Genomic DNA, 20,908 nt, shown 5'->3' with positions numbered 1-20,908 from the left:
ACAGGATCCAGCATCTTTAGTGCGCTCGGGGCGGCAGAGTTGTCTACTATGGCACCATAGTCTAGCCGTGATTGAACGACGCTCTTGTAAATATTCATTAGACATTTCCTGTCGCTACCCCATGCTGTGTGAGATAGCATTTTGAGCAAGTTCATTGTTTTTAGACATTTAGTTTTGCGATATTTTATGTGCGAGATGAAAGGAAGCTTACAGTCAAGTATTACACCTAGAAATTTGCGCTCTTTCTTGACAGGTATTTGCTCTCCACATAGTTCCACACTCGGGTCTGGAACCACCCGTACAAAAATGAGTGTTGATTAACCATTGATATATTGTTGGGGAATTGTTGAAACAACGGACTTCAACAAATTTTCAAGAGCAATTGAGTTCACTCAATCCTTGCACAACAATATTACCGTTGAGTGTTCTCAATAAACAATTTATTGGGTAATTTGTGTTGATTTTTCTAGTTGTTCTTTTGTTGTGTAGCAGTTGAGTCCAGTATACAATAATTAGAAATCGCATATGAAGACATTCCAAACATGTTTTGCGATGCGTTCCAACCTAATTCCTGTCACTTTGCGGCAGGTAGGTTCTTCTTTCGCCTCGCTTTCATAAATAGAAAATTATGTGTGACCGATGGGGTGGAATCGAACGTCGGCCGTCGAGCCCGGTACTGTAACCACTAAGCCACGAGCGCGCGCATAATCCTCTCATTCGAAAGCTAGTAAGCTCTGAAATGCTTGGCGTGTGCGCCGCGTGCCACTTCCTGGTGCTGTCGCTACAGCTGGCGCTTTGAAGCGCCTATGACCGGGACCGCCCCATTTTCGTAGCCATTTTCGCTACGTAAAAACTGCAACGTTAGACTAGATTCATGACCGCCCAAGTTCATAACGATTTATTTCTTCGCCGGTGTACAAATGCCACCGTCGTTTTAACATACACTAGATGACATAACCATTGGTACGATCCGAAATGAGCACGTTTCGGGGAGCAGAAGAATGCGAAATTCACTTGCAAACACGGTGACTACGCGCATGTGGAGTTCCCCAAAAGTAGACACGGCGGCAGCGCGGCCGGCGATAAGACAGGTACCGACAGGCGACGACGCTACCTTCGAGCATCGGACGCACTGTGGGAACCGTAGGATGCAAGTGCGCCCACGCTACAAACATACACGGTGAGGTCTTCGAATTTCCTGCGACGTACCCTCTGTCCGTAAAGCAAATATAGTTTTTTGTCCAATGTCCGTGGTACTAGAGATCAAAGAATGAACGCGCTTTGAGATCGCAGCGCGCAGCCGCTATAACCATTGACTTCTAAGAGCTTCAGATTCAGCAACAGCCGCAACAGTATCACAGCTAATCGCTGTATCTGCGGCTGCTCCCGTTACTCGCCTTGCAAGAAGCACGCGATTTATTTGAGCCTCGCCGAACTGTCGTCTTCTCATGTTCCAAGCCTGCAGGTCTCGTATGTTCAGTTAAGAACACCACAGGGAAATGAAAGAAATACAGGTAACGGACTCTTATTGTACCTTACTTGTCACCTCGTCATCTGCAAAGATGCTGCAAACTAGTTTAGAAGTTTTATTTTTGTAAAAATAGCAAAACTAATAGTAATGTTTATTTCTAGGTGGCGCAACAAACGTTAAGGTAGGTTCGGGTGTGTAAGTGCGCAACCGAGCTTCTTCGTTTTGCGCACACTTTTGCAACAGTACACATGGTTACCGCTAATTTCGTAGTCGCATTTTTTGGTCGTAGTATTTATTATTTACGCTATAAATTAGGTCGTTCTTAAAAATTTATGAAGGTTAGTTGATGAAAAATTATTGCTTATCAATTAGTGGTTCTTAAGTGCCGTTATTTTGTGTTTGAAAGGTTTTTATAACTGAATACGATAGTGAAGCCATGTGAAGCTGTGAACGGCTCTCGGACTCAGTTATTCGGTTGCAGTTGTGCGGTGGTTCACGCCTCGTGCTTCTTGATGAAAGTATTTTCTTTTCGGACATCATGACGCACATTTTAGTGAAATGCTTTAACAACGATAAGTGGGACGTTTATCCGGTGAAGTGGTTGGCTCACCCAACAACTAGTCTTCTACTGAAGTGCGAGCCTGACGGTTTTGATGAGTTGCGCGGCAGAGGCCATGATGCCTCTTGGAGAGAAGGCACCCCGAAACAGTCGCAGCCGCACTTCTGAAGATAGGTAAGTAATCTCGTTTTCTTGGGCACGTAGCCTTCTTTTCTATTTTGGCATTGACGAGCGTGACATGTTAAGCACACCGTTCACTTTCTTGAAGCAAACCGCATGCCCCGGAGCAAATGCGCGCGATACTAACTCTCGCTGCCGCCGTCACTTCGTTTGAAACAATGGTAGGCGAAGAGGCAGCGGCGCCCCATGTGCGTAAAATTGCATTGCTTCATTTGTTCCTGTCTAATAACGTTTCCTTCATTTGTGTGAGAGAACACAATTGGAACAGAAGGATCGGCTTCTCTGCGCAGTGATAATTTTCAACAGTGGCCACGTCATCTTTCATGGGGGCTCATGTATGCCGTCTAAGCGCTTGTTATCGCGTTCCGTTACGTGAGAGGCGCGCTGCCTTTCAAGGTATTTAGGCAGGCACTACGAGTTTAGGAGAACCGCGACAAATAATCGTGCAGCAGGTGTGCAGCTGTGCTACGCTTGTACCACACTCGTACCGGAAGGCAGTGTTGCACTTCACGCTTACGCATTTCGTAACTATGGCGGCCTCCGTGGCAATTTGGGGCTCGAGGTCGTGGATACGATCCCTGCAGCGGCCGCATTCCAAAGGAGCGGAATGCAAAAACGCTCGTGCATTGTGCATTGTATGCACGTAAAAATTTCCAGGAAGTCAAAATTAAAACGTAGTCCCCAACTACGACGTGCCTCATAATCAGATCGTTGGTTTGGCACGTGGAACATCAGAATTATTTTTTTTTCCGTAGTGGCTCATCCTTTACCATACGGTTAGTGTGATCACCTTTTGTGCCGTAGCGGTTAGCGCGCCTCGATTTAGGTTGCGGCTAATGATGCGGCGCACCGCGAAATATATTTCGCCTCTCTGGGATTTGCGGAGAACGGCCAACCGATTAGTCACAGCTTCCGCGCGGTGACTGTACACGGATACACAGCGCAAATGAACGGAGGTGTGGTGACGTGGTCAAAGAACACAGCCGCCGACGGGCTCACCTTATCGTCTATCACCGCCAAAACTACCGCAGTAAGCATCTTTATCTAGCGCGGCGGGTTGCCGTTGAAGGCGTACTGTACAATTTTAATAAGCGATAACCGAAACATGCCACCGTTCTCTACTGCCTCTTTGAGTTGGACCGATCCGAATGTGCGTTGTTTCCAGAAGCGAAAGGAGTGCCAATCGGCGCGTTGTCGCCTCGAGCTAAGCGTCGCACTCGAGCACCGTTTGCGCGGTGAAGAATGACGCGTGCATGAAGCTAGCTCACTGCGCGGACGCTACCGCGCAAAACGCGCAAGGGCGTGTACGCGACGTTCTGCACACAAATCGCGCGGGATGATCGGAGCCACGCGGGAGCGGCTAGCTTCAAAGAAGTGGTACATGTTCTCACTCGTACAGGCACGCTCACGCTCGCATCGCTCTCGGCGTATCTTTAGGTCATTCCTTCTACTGGACTTCTGCCCAAAGATTCGATATCTGTTTGGTGTGGGCTATGCACTGTCGCGTGGTCTTTGGTTCTGCGAGAGAGCCGGGAATATTTTCCCCACTGTGAAACATCGCTGTGCGTGTTTTAGCTAACATTTACCGTAGCAACCCATTCCTTCCTTTTCTCGACGGCACTCGTAAAGAGTCGCAAATTTTTACTTGCCAGTATAGTGTGTAGTTCTATTTCGTGTGTAGTTATGTGCAGTGTGTGGCAGATTCTTAATCCGCGCAATATCATTTTCTGTCCACATTCCCTTCTCACAGGTTACGTATGCAGTAAATTCCCAGATGCTAAAGTGTTCTACGCCAAAAGCACCTTGGCGTCGTGCAGGAGACACCCGTTGATATGTGGCTGATTCACTAGCAAGCTCGCATCTCTGTTGCCACTCTCCATCAAGTGGGATTTTCAACTATTTTTTGTGTTGCTCTGTGGTGTACTAGCTGCCGCATGGACGCTGTGAAGGCTTACTTTCGATTTGCTCTGGCGTTTAGTAGTAAAGGATGGGCTACCTGTTGAGGGGAGGCATTTACTTTTGTTTGTGAGAATGTTTACCAGCCTAACCAAGTGATACGTGGGTACTGTAAACAGCAGCACGAACAGAGGCGGACGACGAAATAGGTAGGAGCACACACGAGCGCAAGCTCTACTAAAGTGTGCTTTTGATGACAAAGGTATTAAACACACTGGTCAACTTGGCAAAGGTAAAAATCCGTGCATGCGTGGCAGAAACAGCCACGTGCGACAAGAAAAAAATATGAAGCCATGTCATGTAGAATAAACGTGCGTGAAAAACGAGAACTATCGGTCAAATCGATTGAAAAAGCGAAAGATTTGTCCGATAAGTGATACTACCCAACGGGAAATACTCTTTTGAGATTAACTTTTTCCCACTAAGGGCAACAGATAACTTGGTTACGCAATTGTTTCGTTTGTGATCAATAAATATTGCTTCTGGAACTCCTCTGGGGTTGCGGTATAGAGCAGAAAGAACGATTGTTTCATCACAAAGACCAGAACACAAGACGACTTATGGAAGCATTATTTATTGATCACGAAGAAATATTCATAAGCAAGATTTCTGTGACCATTAGTGGAAAAGAGTTGCTGCAGTACTTCTCGTTAATATCACTTACAGGAGAAACCTTTCAGTTTTCATGTTTTTGTTAGTTTTTGACGCACATGTTTATTCTACAGGACGTATTTAGGTCCTTTTTTGTTGTGCCGGGCTGTGTATGCTGCGCATCCATGGCTTTTTCTTTGTGAAGTTGGCCAGTGTGTTTAAAATCTTCATCTTCACGAATAAACTTCTACTTGAGTCAGCGTTCATGTGTGTTCCTACCTTAATTCATCCTTGTCGTCTCTGTTTGGGTGGTTGTGAAATATAAATGTACACCGAATTGGCGAAGTGTCCATAGAATTGATACATGAAGTTATTTGAGCTGTTTATTTCAGGAAGAACGCTATAGGGTCTTATCTTCTCAATGTTTTTGACACTGAGTACATTTTTCTAGTTCAATTTCAAGGAGTCCCCTGAGGAAGCCAATAAGAGTGATGGTAACTTCCTTTGTGTGTAAGATTTATGAAGTTCATCCATTCAAGGCATGACATGGCACATGCCTGATTGTAGGTTGCAAGCATTCGTAGTAAGATCTACTTTTCGGTTCTCATGACGCTTCTTTGTACTGCGCTGCATTCTCCAGGCACATGAACCTTTTTATGCTCTAAGTGCATGCGTTCTTTTTCTATATGTTGGAGCGAAAAGTGTAAACTTAAATATGCATATATATCATTTTCCTTGTAATCTTTTTCACATGGGTGCTGTAGCTCCCTCTGTCTTTCAGTTACTGCTTTGTCCCAATTTTTATACAACCTTTATGTATTTTATGCAGCAAAATTCTGGTGCTATTTTAATAACACTTTATCTGCGGAATTGAGGTAATTGGTGTTTCGTATATGCATTTATTGGCGTTTTTCACTGTCTCAGCAATCTGGCTATCGAGTCATTGGAACCTTTTCTCATACTTTATCACTATTTCTGGGGTGCTTGATACTGAAAGTGCAGGTGACCATTTATTTGGCTGTTTGGAATTGTGTTAGCCATGTGTTGCTACCAATTTTCTGTGCTAAATAATTATTTTTTCTCTTATCGTTCAAGGTATTAGCCTTTCCTTATCTCTTTATTGACTGAGGTAGCACTTAGTTGCTGGGTGTAGGAAAAAAGGCCCCAAAAAGTGCTTTAATTAGCTTTGTGCAGGTCCAGAAAGATTACCTGAAAATGAGCTCACTAAATTGAGGAAATGCCACTAAGGAACTCTTCTGTACCCCACATTAACATAATCAAATGGTGTACTGTTTGTTCTTTACTTGTGCCAGGGAGATGAGCTGCTTTCATTACACAAAAGCTTTACAAGTTTATTTCTGAAGAAAGCAATCCTGGCTTGTCAGAAGCACGATTCAGGTGTTCATCATGCCCGACAACTTTCTAAATTATGTCTCGTCAAATAATAGCTAAGTTGAGTGATGTTATTTTATAAAATAATTGGGCAACATGAAAATATATATATCTCGAAGACAAAGCTCAGGCAAGTCTACTTTGGTACTTCATTAAATTTTAATCGTGGTGAAAGACGTGTGCTAAAGGTATATATTTACGTGAAGTCATTTGTTTCAAGTTGGTTATTTTGCCTTCTCACAGTCAGCCGTAGCTCTTCCTGTGATGTGTTAGTGTGCGCAACATTTTAATGTAACATATTCAGATGTCTTTTGTGTATTCACATGCAAGCAGCTCCAAGCGTTCATGTGTTCAATGTTGGTTGTTTCAAGGGTATGCTTAAGGCCTGGCTTTTGAGTCATAAACTTAAGTCGAAAGTGAAGAGCACAATGATCGTTTTGATTGGATTCATATGTATAGGTTTTTTCAGGTGTATTTACACTGCTAGAGTGCTGTAGGTACTAGCCTATGTCTCCAGGTTCGATGTAGTGGTGCCTTATGTACTGTAATAATGTTTCACGTGCACGCATCTTTAGTGTAAATAAAGGTACTTCAAGTTGATCAGTCTCTCCTTTGATTTTGTTTGTGTTTGGGAAAGTTACGGGCAGGCACCGGGGCATGCAAGTGTGAACAGCGAAGCAATTTCAATATATGAATAAAAATACACTAGCCCAACGAAACGTCAATCATATTTCAATGGTTACTTCTGAAATCTCAATGGCATCTCAAGTGTGCAACAATATGCTTTTCAATGCTGTGGCAATAATAACTCAACAACAGGTCAACAGAACTACCACATCGTTAGTTCAACGCAGAATCAATGGTAACTCAACAACCATTCAACAAAACGAACACAACGGGCCGTCTAATGGTAACGTAACAATTATTCAACATTGAGGTACCCAATGGTGTTTCAATTCGATTTCAGTGGCCAATATTCAAGAGTGCTCAACACTCAACCCAACAATTCTCCAACATACTCTCAATAATTCCTCAATAAAAAACTCAACATTGACCAACAATATTTCAATGCCTTCTCAATAATTCTTTTTGTACGGGCAGGCTGCTCTTTCTTGTAAAAAGAACACACGAACTTTTGTGGGGGTTGATTTTAAACCAATTTTTGTCTGCCCACTTAGATATCTTGTTCAATCCCTGCTGTAGTTGTCTTTCGCACACTGCAAGGTTACAGGATTTAAAACCTATTTGTATGTCATCTACGTAGACGGAATACAATATAGCTGGTGGTAATGAAGCGCGGAGTGTGTTCATCTTAACTATAAAGAGGGTGCAGCTGAGTACACCTCCACGGGGTACACCAGTTTCCTGTATAAATGGACGTGAAAGTACACTCCCGACTTTCACGCCCAATGTACGGTTGGACAAATAGCTTTCTATTAGGGTGAGCATGTTGCCACGGATGCCCATTCCCGAAATGTCTGTCAAGATTCCGTAGCGCCACGTGGTGTCGTACGCCTTCTCCATATCGAGGAATACGGATAGGAAATATTGTTTATGTAGAAAGGCGTCGCGAATGTTTCCCTCAATGCGCACAAGGTGATCGGTTAAGGACCGCCCTTCTCTGAAGCCACACTGAAATGGATCAAGCATTTGGTTTAATTCCAGGAAATGTATCAGTCGCCGATTAATCATTTTCTCAAACAGCTTACAAATGCAACTTGTGAGGGCTATCGGGCGGTAACTTGACGCCAACGAAGGATCTTTACCTTTCTTCAGAATGGGAATCGCGATCGCTTCTCTCCATGCAAGTGGAAGATATCCAGCAGCCCAAATAGTGCTGAAAATTGCAAGTAAAATCAGTTGTGTATCAGTGTGTACGTTCTTAATTATGTCGTATATAATTCTATGAGGTCCTGGTGCAGAGCTCTTGCATGCGATCAAGGCAGCTCTCAGCTCGCCAATACTAAAGGGACGGTTGTAAGGTTCATTCTCTCGACTTTTTTTTTGCGAATGGCTTACGTTCTTCTATTTGTTTATATTTGAGAAAAGATTGTGAATAATTGGCTGAACTTCACACGCTCTCAAAATGCTCCCCAAGATATATGGATAAACGAAGGCAATAGATATATGGAAACACAGGAAAAAGACATAACAGTAAAGGGGAAGAGAAACGCAGCCATAATGAAGCACAGAGCGCTTTGGGGATACAATAGGTACGAGGTCCTCCGTGGTATGTGGAAAGGTGTAATGGTCCCAGGACTTACTTTTGGAAATGCGGTTGTTTGCTTTAAATCAGGAGTACAATCAGGACTCGCCGGCAACAAAAGGTCAGTAGGTCGTCTCGCATTGGGCGCTCACGGGAAGACTACAAATGAAGCTGTGCAGGGTGATATGGGCTGGACTAGTTTTGAAGTGAGGGAAGCTCGCAGTAAAATTGAATATGAAGAATGGCTGAGGAATATGGAAGAAAGTGAATGGGCTGGGAGAGTGTTCAGGTATCTGTACAGGGAAAACATTGATTCACAGTGGAGGAAAAGAACTAGGAATCTTACCAGCAAGTATGTGGCCTGTAGCGTGGGCCGCACAGCAACAAAGACGGTCAAGCGGAAAGTCAGAGAGGCTGAAATAATCTCATTGGTGGCGGCGATGGAAAAGAAATCTGCCTTGAGTAACTACTTAAGATGAAAAAACGAAATCAGGAAAGAAACCATTTATGATAACTCAAAGGGAAGCTCATTACTTTTCGAAGCGAGATGGGCACGCCTTAGAACACGCACCTATAAAGCGAGATATATGAAGGAAGAAGAACCATGTGCTTGCTGCGGTAAAGCTAGGGAAACAACGGAGAATGTTTTATTAGAATGTGAAGACGTATACCCAGCGGTCGATTTAGGCACCACTGGCCTCCTTGAAGCCCTTGAGTTCAGCGGGAGCAGTGGTAAAGCAAACATGTCCGCAATAGGCATTAGTAAGAGGCGATTAGAGGATTGGTGGAAGAAAACTTGGGAAACGACAAAAGACGGAGGCGTACAAAAGCACAGTTCGCAATAGGGGATCAGAAAATTTGGGCGTGGTAGTTCATATTGTTCTTTTTTTCTTTTTTCATTGTTTAACCTAGGTAGGACATTAGGCAGTATAATAGCTAGAGCTTGGTGGCGCAACCCACCCCCCGTTCCAAAGGGGACGCTCATAACATCAATCCATTCATCCAAGGGGGAGATCGAGCTCCAGGGACCTGGCGCAGCCATGTACTAAGAAGCAGAAGCAGAGCAGGGACTGAAACAATGCAAGCTTTGGCAGTGGGGTTTACCAGGCAAAAGATAAGAAATATGAGGAGATTGATAAGTTAAGGAAAGAGGTTGGGCAGCTTAAAGAGGTCATTAATAAGCTCACTCAAGAGCTGCATAGACCAAAATTACAGGTGTGTACAGAGTCCCCCCTATCCCCACAACGCGCAACCAAAATTGGTATCAAAACCAACCCTCCCGGTCCCTACGGCTGCGACTCCCATGCAGCCTGCGGCAACGGAGGAGGAAAATATGATTATCAAATCGCCTAGACCACCCCAGTGAAACGCAAAGGTAGTTTAGAAGAACTTGTTGGACGAGTTGGTACATATTAGCGAACATTGTTTAGCTGCGCGAACAACCGGACCACAGAGAAAGCATGGGACAAGGACGGGAGCAGACTTGCAACTAATGTTTGTTCCACAAAGACCACATATAAGTACACCCCCGACATACACCACTGCGCGTGGGCGAAAAAAGAAAAGATAAAAGAAAAGAAAATCCTTGTATATGCAAAACGCGACCTGCCTACACTCCTCAATAAACCTCATCTCACGGTTGCATAAATAAACTGAGGTGTCACTGACACAGTCTTGTCCCTTCTTTCTAATATGGTACGCCTCGAGTAGCTGTCTGGCTCGGCTATCTCGGCAGCGGCACAAAATCTTTACTTCCTTCGTGATCGCCTTGCACGTACACACCAAGCAGTGGACAGGCCCATTGGACAAGGACAAGGACTGCGCCTGTCCTTGTCCCATGCTGTCTCTGTGGTCCGTTTGTTCGCGCAGTTAAACAATGTTCGCTGAAACGCAAAGGGGAAGACGTTGATCCGTTGGTGGCACTTGAGAAATGATTAGAAGCCAAAATCGAAGCTAAATTCGATTCTTTCATGGTCCAAATTATGGGAGCAATACAGCAGACTCCAAAGCCAGATCCAAGCCGTTACGGCTGAAGTACAAAAGAAAAGGACAGCATTAGTAGCCATCGGAGAATGTCAACTAAAAGCGGAGGAACAACTCTACCAGCTCCAACATGTCCAGAGGGGCGCAAAGTGAGTCTAATCTGGCAGTGGAACTGTCGCGGCTTCCAACGCAAGCGAGCGTCAGTGCAACAGTACTTGACGCTATTAGATGAGAAACCGCTAGCTATAGCCCTGCAGGAGATGGGCAGGAGATGGGTCCGACCAGGGTGGGTAAAAGCGAGTGCGCAGACACCTCTCCTGACTTGACCTTCTCCAAAAATGTGACAGATCTGAATTGGAAAAACTCGGAGCACAATCTCTGAAGTGAACATTTTATTCTGGCTTCTATGCTTAAAAAAGGGGTGAAGACGCGTCGTGCGCGTCAACCGAGAATCACCGAATGGGGATTATTTAGGGAGAAGCGAGAGAAAGCTCCCATAGAGAAAATCACAAACATAGAGAAATGGACGTTGGTCATCGCGCGTAACGTTGAAGAGGCAACAAAAACGCTTGAAGGGGACGATGCCCCGGAAATAGTCGATAGCAAACTGCCTCACATTTGGGAGGTAAAACTTGGCATGTAGCGCAGACTAAAGAAGCAAAAATGGAAGCGTGATCTTATAAGGCGGATTGCTAGACATAACAAAGAAATTGAAAATTACGCGATCAAATTATGCGAACACAATTCGTGCAGCAGATGCGACGAGATGGAGGGGGCATGAGCCTTTCCAGAACGTGGTGTCTACTGAGACACCTATTAGATCCGAGAAATTCGAAAATCCTATCGGGAATTAGATTACCAAAAGCGAGGCACGCGTATGAGGGTACAGACGCGGAATTTGTGGACAAACTAATCACCATGTACATTGGCAATACTCATAGTACCCCCCTCCCGGAGTAGGACGGAGCTCCCAATGAGGAGCTCGACGCACCCATCACCGAGTTGGAGGTCAGGGCAGTAATTTTGGGACTAAAAACTAAATCAGCCCCGGGCCCTGACGTGATAACTAACAAAATTCTGAGAAATCTGGACGATGCTGCCATCAGCGCTCTGACGGAGTACATGCAAGAAATTTCGACTAAAGGCCATCTGCCACGCCAGTGGAAGAGAGCAAACGTGATCCTAATCCCAAAGCCGGGCAAACCCCCAAAACTATAAAATCTAATACCCATTTCCCTAACCTCATGCATAGGGAAATTGATGGAGCACGTAGTCCAGACCAGACTGACGCACTTTATGGAGCAGAACGACCTGTGGCCTAACGAGATCGTCGGCTTCCGACCTGGCTTGTGCACGCAGGACGTAGCGCTCCGACTAAAACATGACATAATCGACTCACGTTCTAGAGACGCCAAGGTAATCCTCAGCCTGGACTTCACAAAGGCTTTAGATAATGTTAAACACGAAACAATACTCCACCGTCTCCAAGAAATCGGGGTAGACGCGCGAACATGTCAAGGACTTTTTGTCAGACAGAAATGCCTGCATGAATTTCCAAGATATTGAATCTCCAACACTGAAATTAGGAAGCAGGGGCACGCCGCAGGGCTCGGCTCTGTCCCCGTTCCTCTTCAACGTGGCGATGAGGGGCCTCCTCGAAGCTCTGAGAAGCATACACGGGCTAAATTTCAGTATGTATGCGGATGACACCACCCTCTGGAACAGCCAGGGGAGCGATGCGAGCATCGAGGAGCGCCTGCAGGCAGCGGCGGACACTGTCGTGGAGTTTGCTGCCAGTAGGGGTCTCTCGTGCTCTCCGCAAAAGTCCGAATTATTCGTCTACAACCCAAAGTCGCTCCGGTGCAAGCGTAGCTGGGAATTTGACATTAAAGTAGAGGGGAAACCAGTCCCAAAGGTAAATCAAATGAGAATCTTAGGACTTCTCATACAGGAAAACGGATATAATGATGGGACAACCAAAAATCTAGAGGGATTTGCCACGCAAGCCCTCCGCATATTTAGAAGGGTCGCACTGAAAGGACGTGGCCTGAAGGAAAGAAGCTTGCTTAAACTAAACCCACGCATACGTAATAAGCCGCGTGTGCTATGCCACGCCTTTCTGAAACATCAGGTCAGAGGAGAGGAGCAAACTCGACTCGCTCATTCGACGGTGCATAAAGAAGGCCTTAGGCTTATTAATTAGTACCTCCACAGAGAAGCTCCTCTCTATGGGAGTGCACAATACCTGGGACGAAATAGCGGAGGCTGTCAGGATTTCGCAGCTCGAAAGATTAAGCCGAACGACCACGGGCAGAGCTATCCTCGATATGGTAGGCCTGCAAACAGATAGGGGACTACGAGGCAAGACAAACATCCCGCTGGACTGCCGAGAAAATGTAATTATTCCCCCCCTCCCTCGTAACATGCATCCCATATTCAATACGGAGAGGAGGGAAAAGAGAGCAGAAGCACTAATCAAACGCTTTGATTCGATGGACAGCAAGTCGGTTGCGTACGTGGACGCGGCAAGTGGCAAGTCGGGTGCGGCGGTCGCCTCGGCGGTCGACGGCCGAGGTGCCCCCGTATCGGCCGCCACCATTAGAAGCCGCAACTCGGAAACGGCTGAAGTTGCGATAGCACTCGCTTGCGTGGGAACGGAAGCAAATTTCATAATTAGCGATATCAAAACGGCCATCTGGAATTTTGGAAAAGCTATGATGTCGCCGGAAGCGGCAAGGGTTCTGGCCAGTAGATGGCTGAACAGAAAAAATGGCCTAATTTGGACCCCCGCACACACGTCCGTTCCTGGCAACGAGGCGGCCCACGAGTTAGCCCGAGCTCTCTATTTCCGGGTGGCTGTGGAACCTTCCGACTGCCGGAACATGGACGAGCGTCTGCAAAATTATACGGAGATTGTCGAAAATTATCGGCTACGCAGGAGACTGGTGCCACCACCGGATAAAAGCCAAAACAATACAGAGGCAGTCGCATGGCGGCGCCTGCCAGCTGGGAACTTCGTAAACCTGTTCTGGGCATTCCATGTTATGCATGACAGAGAAAACGATAAGTGCAAACACTGGGGCGAGAGGGACCCTTGATCGAGAGGGACCCTATTCTGGGAATGCGCCAGCTCACCAGGGGTTAAAGCAAACATAAATTGTAGAGCGGCCTGGGAAGCCCTGCTGCGGAGCGAGGACCCTACTCCACAGCAACACGCCATCCGCCTGGCGGAAGAAGCCGTGAAGAGACAAGACCTCTTTGCTTGCTTCTAATCGCGGAGGTTCCGGCCCCCGTCCCCAAGGCCTGTGTGCCGGGGACGGGGAGTAGGGGCCTCCTTATCCGGCGGTACAATAAAGTTGCTATCATCATCATCATCCTATACGCGGCTGCTATTGGTCGCTGCGCTCGGCTACACCGCGGCCGCCGCGAGGTGCCGCCACGAGTCCAGTGGCTAAGCGCACTGCGGCTCTCTGAGGACAGCCGCGTTTGGCTTACGTTTAGCGCGGCATAGGCACCAAATAGAATTTAGAATGCTTTTAAAAACTAGAGACATATCAGACCTAAAAACATTTAAACAGTTCAGCAATTAAGTAAATGCGTTTATTAGGAAAGAAAAAAGAAATGATTTAGGTCAACAATTTGATCCAGACTGCTGCAGTGGGAGTGCAAACATCTGGAGAAAGCTTAGTACGGTACTTCACAGGACACCTATTTGCTCAGAAATTAAGGAAATAGAAATGGATGGCCGCATTGTTAAAGATCTAGAGACTACAGAAACGAACAGCATCTTTTTCGGACCAGCCGATGGTCAAGAAATAGCCTTAACGTTCTCTGCGCTAAAGAACACTAGCGCGCGTGACATAGACGGCTTTGAGATATCTCCAATCAAGCTTGTCATCCATATTATAGCTCCTGTTCTCACTCACATTTAAAACCTGTCTTTATCGACAGGCTGTTTTCCAAAACAAATACAAACGACTGTTGTCACGATTGTCAAGTGCCTGACATCGCCGCTATACGATGTCATAGTGGGACTTGGCTCGCGTGATGACCCCGATGAGTCCTGGAAATATTGTGCTCGAGATGTATCCAATAACAGGGAGGTTCATTCTGGAGACGAAGATAACTAGCGAATTTCACTTCTGGTTGGTATAAAAGGCCTAAATACCTTGCAAAGGTTGGCGTCAGCTAAGTTCCCTTGGCCAGAGTCTCAAAAAATTTCCGGGAAGAGTTACCTTGCCCACCTTGCCGAAAGGCAAGTTAGGCAAGCTGACTTTAGGACGGATGCCGTTGATTGACACCCTTTTTTAACCTGTGGCCGTTGCGACCATTGGTCCTTTAACTCCCACTTACGCAAGAGGTATCGACATATTCTCACTCTTCTGGACTTAGCGACTCGCTACCTAGATTCTGTACTTTTTACAGCAATCGACTCAACTACAGTTGCGGAAGGACTTGTCGAAATGTCTTCTCACACTGACTTCCCACGGACAGTTCTGTGCGACCAAGCTTCACCTTTTAGACCGTATCTCATGAAACATGTCAATAAATTATTAGCAGTCAAACATCTAAATTGCACTCCGCATCATCCTATGTCTAACGGAGTGGTCGAAAGGTTTCAGAATAAGAATTTATTATTACAAGTAGGGCCACAATACAAGTATTTAGTATGCGGAAGGAGGAACCATAGTCAAAGACTGCATCGAGACCTCGTGTACATGAACAGGTATTATAGTCAACATCTCAAAGCAACAGTAGCGTAAAATAAGGAAGTATACAAGCAACAATAAAATAACGGTTACAGAACAAAATACAGAATTGATTACGAATAATAACAGAGTTTAGCACATCTCATGGTAGCAGGAAATATTGTGCGGGAACAAAATACCAACACTTTATTTACAACAACAGAAGGAAAAAAACTGAAAAAGAAAAAAAGCGAACGAAGACTGACTACAGTAATCTTTCTCGTTAATCTGTCAATAAAAATGCATTTTAAGTTCTGTTTATGTTGTGATAAAGATCTTGCGTTTTTTATTATGAAAGGAAGAGTGTTCCATATTGATATGGAAGTGAATTCTACAGTCTGTTTACCATAGTTCATGCGGATTCTTGGTAAAAAAAAATTGTCATTAACCGCAAATCTAGTGGTACTATGAATCATCAGGTTAGATGGTGAACATGGGATCGATGGTAGCTGATTATCCAGAAATCTGTAGCAAAAAATACCTAGGTTGTATTTAGTGAGTCCCGAAATGGTAAGGATGTTATTCTGGTGTAGTAGGGAAGTGGCATTATAAAATCATGGAATCTAAGTAATTATTCTTATGAATCGGTTCAGACCTGTCTGGAGAGACGCAATATGAGTATATTATGCCATACGTGAGAGTGGACAAAAGAAATAAGTGAGAGTAATGTGGTACGTGTGAAGTAAGGGCTTGTTTTAAATAAGATGCGTATACCATAAGCTATTTTCTTTTTATTTGAGCAATATGATTGTGATATTTCAAAGTACAATCAAATAGGATACCAAGGAAAGATGAACATGAACTTGGAGGAAAGCATCGAGGACCAAAAGTGATAGGTGGAATGGATGGTATGTTTCACTGATGTGAAGAGAATACAACAAATTTAGTCTTAGTTGCATTAATAGATAACCTGTCAACGTTACACCACCTTAGGATATTTTCTAAGTCAGCTTTTAACTTATTAACGAGAGATTAAATATATTTATGACAGGTGAATATAATGGTGTTATCTGCGTACAGAATGCAATTTGTGGAAGAAAGGCAGTTAGGTAAATCATTAATATAAACCTAAAACAGAAGTGGCCCCAGGATAGATCTCTGTGGCACACAAATGTTAGTAATTCGCTGTCGAGAATAAGCATTGGAAAAAGGAACAACTTGAACTCTGTTATTTAAGTAGCTGTTTAGTAGCGAGAGCAGGCCCACAAATGCCAATTGCTTCAAGCTTAGAAAAAAGTATATTATGATTTATGCTATCAAATGCTTTCGTTAGATTGATACAAACTGAGGCGACAAGAAATCCTCCGTCAATTAATTTTTTTTAGTGGGTAAGTAATACGAATTGGTGCCAGCTCTCGTGGAATATCCATGGTGAAAACCAAACTAGCATCAAGAGAGGGTATTAAATTTATAAACGTAGTTCATGAGCCGTATTTCGATTAGTTTCTGAATAACTTTTCCAAAGAATGGTGGAATGCAAATACGTCTGTAGTTATTTAATAATGAGCTATCGCCTTCTTTAAAAACAGGGATGGTTTTGCCACGCTTAAGTTCAGAAGGAAATAAACCAGTCTTGAATAATAATTTAATCATAAATGAACGTATATCTGAAATTAAGTGCACAATTAATTTAATGTTAGCAGGGTGGGCCTCATCAATTCCAGCGGCGCTTGTCACTTTTAGATTATTTATAACAGCAGTTATTTCTCCTGGCGTTGTAGGAAATAAAAATAATGAATGAGGTAGACGGTTCATGCTGATGGACTGTGTAGGAGAAGGTAAATTGTTCAGAAAGCAAAAAAAAAACTACTAAAATCCTTAGCTATATCGGCAGGGGAATTTAGCTCCACTCCTTAATTTAAAATCCTGGATACTTCTTTAGTCGTGTGGGGCTGTTTAAGAAGGAGTTGACAATTTCCCATTTTTTAGTGTTATTAGCCGCCTTATAAACGGTTGCCATTCGGTTTTCCTATATCTGTAAGATTGTGAGAAAATGCTAGTTCTCTTTTACATTTCTTTTTCGAGGTGAGCTGTCGTAAGTATGTCATAATATGTGAAAAAAAATGTAGAGAAGGCTTTCCGTGGCTCGTTTAGTGATTTAATTTCAGACCAATTTGTATGAGCAACAGCTGTTATGAAGCCGAATTTGTCCAGAACATCTTTACTATGTGAAGGTGGTCAAGGTCGTACGTTGTAATTGAAGCGTAAGAGTAGGGGATAGTGATCAGTGATGCCGATGTATAAACGTTTTGCCTCTGGTGAATGAAGCAGGTTAGAAATAGCATGATCAATAAGTGTGCCTGTGCAGTTAGAAACTTTGCGTTTGGGGACGTCAGTTAAACAATCACATCTGTAGCTATTGAACAAACTAATATTATCATCATCATCGTCAGCCTATTTTATGTCCACTGCAGGACGTACGCCTCTTCCGCAATCTCCAATTACCCCCTGACCTACGCCAGCCGATTCCAACTAGCACCCGCAAATTTCCTGATTTCGTCTCACCACCGAGTCTTCTGTCGTCCTCTACTGCGCTTACCTTCTCTTGGTACCCATTCTGTCACACTAATGGTCCAACGGTTATCTACTCTGCGCAATACATGACCTGCCCAGCGCGATTTTTCTTTTAATGTCTATTAGAATATCGTTTATACTCGTTAGTTCTCTCATCCAAACCGCTCTCTTTCTGTGTCTTAATGTTATGCATAGCATTCTTCGTTCCGTGTCTCTTTGCGCAGTCCTCAATTTGTTCTCAAGTTTCTTTGTCAGTGTCCAAGTCTCTGCCCCATACGTCAGCACCGGTAAAATTGACTGATATTATACCTTCCTTTCCAATGATAACGGTAAGCTTCCAGTCAGGAGCTCACGATGTCTGCCGTATGCGATGCAGCCCAGTTTTGTTCTTCAGTGAATTTCCTTCTCATGGTCAAGGTTTCGTGTGATTAGTAGACATAGGTAAACGTAGTTCTTCACAGACTCTTGAGGCTGACTGGCGATCCTGAATTCTTGTTCCCTTTCCCGGGCGTTCATCATTATCTTTGGCTTCTGCATATTAATCTTCAGCCCCACTCTTACACTCTCTCTGTTAAGGTCCTCAATCATTTGTTGCAACTGGTCCGCAGTGTTGCTGAATAGAGCAATGTCATCGGCAAACCGAAGGTTGCTGAGCTATTCGCCGTCGATCCTTACTCCCAAACCTTCCCAGTTCAAAAGCTTGAATATTTCATCCAAGAACGCAATGAATATCATTGGAGAGATTGTGTCTCCTTGTCTGACTCTTTTGCTTATAGGTATCTTCCTACTTTTCTTGTGTAGAATTAAGGTGGCTGTGAATATTTTCTCTGTGAATATTTTCCAAGGTATTTACGTAAGCGGTCTGTGCTTTTTCATTATGCAATGCCTCTATGACTGCTGGTATCTCTACTGAATCAAATGCTTTTTCGTAATCGATGAAAGCCATATAAAGAGGCTTATTGTACTCTGCGGATTTCTCGATAACCTGATTAATGACATGGATGTGATCCATTGTAGAGAATCCTTTCCTGAAGCCTGCCTGTCCCTTTCATTGATTGAAGTCCAGTGTTGCCCTTATCCTATTGGAGATTATTTTGGTAAATATTTTATAAAATACTGGGAGTAAGCTAATGGGCCTATGATTTTTTAGTTCTTTAGCGTCGCCCTTTTTCTGGTTTAGTTTAATGTTTGCATTCTTCCAGTTTTCTGGGACCCTAGCAGCCGATAGACACTTCGTATAAAGAGCCCCCAGTTTCATAGCATTATGTCTTCTCCATCTTTGATTAAATGGACTGTTATTTCATCCTATCCTGCCGCTTTTTCCCGTTTCATGCCTTGCAAAGCCTTTCTGACCTGATCTCTAGTTATAGGAGGAGTTTCTGTATACTCTTCATTATTGTTTTGAATAGAGTGCTCCTGAGTCATTTGGGTACTGTAAAGGTCAGTATAGAATTCTTCCGCTGCTTTTACTATACCTACGAGATTTTTGATGATATACACCTGCTTATCTTTTAGTGTATATATCATGGTTTGTCCTATGCCAAGTTTTTTTCTCACTGATTTCAGCCTGAGTCCCTTTTGTACGGCTTCTTCAGTCTTTTTTACGTTATGGTTTCGAATATCACTTATTTTCGCCATATTGATCAGTTTTCACAGTTACGCGAATTCCATCTTATCTCTTGAGTTGGATATATTCATTCTTTGTCGTTTCTTTATTAGGTTGTTTGTTGCTTCGGAAAGCTTGCCTACTGGTTGTCTTGGTGCCTTGCCTCCCACTTCCATTGCTGCCTCTGAAGCCAGCCTCGTTACGGTTTCAATGATTACCTCTATGTCATCATTATCATCATTATCTCTCTGTTCAAAGGCTGCTGATTTGTTTGTTTGCAAGTACCAGCCTAAATTTGTCTGCTCTTACCCTTACTGCCTCTAAAATGACCTGTTTTTCCTGAGCAATCTTGCTCTTTCTCTCTTCAAATTGAGGTGAATCATGGCTCTCACTAACCTATGGTCACTGCACTTTACCCTACCTATTACTTCAACATCCTGCACTATGCTCGGATAAGCAGAAAGTATAAAACCCCGCAGGGGCGTCTGCGTCAGCAGGCGTTTGGTGTGTGGCGACACCACGGACCCGAGCACACGAGGGTTGGACCCTCCCGCGTGTAGCCGTGCACGGCTTAGCCGTGTCTGGAGAAAAGGGGATCCTGGGGGTTCAGCCGATGCTGGGTGTTTGGACCTTTAAGGCCTCCCGGAGGAGGCAACACACCTCTTCGGCCTCGGCTTCACATAGACGGCACCTCCAGACTGACCCACCTGGAGGACATCGGCAGTCGCCTTTTCCTGTCTCTCCCTCCTCGAATCTTCGTCTTTATCTCTCACTTTTTGACCTTTCCTGTCTCCTTCTCTCTTCTATTTACTTCCTTTCTCCTGGCGGCAAGGGTTAACCCTGTGTGGCTATCCAACCTTGGGTACACCATATGCGGTTATAGTGACGGCGTACGACTGGCGTCGTGCAGACTTGTATACAAGCTCTGCCGCGTCCCCTCGTTGGGCTCCGTGGTGGGCGGTCGGCGCTGTTGCCGAATGTATACATTTTTTCATGGAAACTTCTTTCCCCAAACTTCTTTCCCCAAACTTCCTGATCGCCCTCAGAAACGAGGGTTCACCGAAGATTTATTCCAGTTTTTCGGACGCCAAATCCAAAACTTCCCCCGCTTTCACGTTATTCACTCTGAAAAGACAGACAAACCAGTGCGAACCATTTCACCGTTCCTTGTGTCAAAGTCCTTGACTGATGTTCTTGGTCAAGGTTACAAGGCGTCGAGGATGGCAAGCGGTGACCTCCTCTTGGAGCTCCGCGACCAGAAGCAATATGACAAACTACTGAAGTTAGTGTCATTTGGGGAGACCCACATAACAGTAACTCCGCATCGTACAATGAACACCACCCGTGGTGTTGTGTCAGATGATGATTTGCTTGAGCTTACTGAGGCGGAACTCCTGGAGGGTTTCAGTGAGCAAAATCTTAGCAATGTCAGAAGAATTAAAATGAGGCGAGATGGTAAAGAGATCCAAACCAAGCATCTAATAATCTTCTTTGGTTCAAGTGTCCTGCCCGAGTCAATCGAGGCCGGGTACATCAAGCTCCGTGTTAGGCCGTACGTGCCAAACCCACTCCGTTGTTTCAAATGCCAGCGCTTCGGCCACAGCTCGCAGAGCTGCCAAGGCCGCCAAACTAGTGCTAAATGCAGTGCCAAAGAATCCACCACTGAAACTTGAGAACGCTCTCCACTGTGTAAACTGTGATG

General features: G+C 44.6%; 1 protein-coding gene and 1 long non-coding RNA gene across 2 annotated transcripts in view; both read left to right on the top strand.

Annotated features, from left to right (window-relative positions):
• Window positions 1-20,908, top strand: part of LOC129380402 (synaptic vesicular amine transporter-like) — a 1,298,997-nt gene that overhangs the window by 589,922 nt on the left and 688,167 nt on the right. The window lies entirely within an intron of this gene.
• LOC129380366 (uncharacterized) lies at window positions 1,868-6,749 on the top strand. The gene is made up of 2 exons (XR_008608359.2): window positions 1,868-2,204; window positions 3,961-6,749. It is a non-coding gene; the product is annotated as an uncharacterized lncRNA (long non-coding RNA).

This window comes from Dermacentor andersoni, chromosome 1 (assembly GCF_023375885.2).
Source record: "Dermacentor andersoni chromosome 1, qqDerAnde1_hic_scaffold, whole genome shotgun sequence".
Taxonomy (NCBI): Eukaryota; Metazoa; Arthropoda; class Arachnida; order Ixodida; family Ixodidae; genus Dermacentor; species Dermacentor andersoni.
The sequence above is the reverse complement of the archived record's forward strand: the minus strand, read 5'-3'. Positions and strand labels throughout refer to the sequence as shown.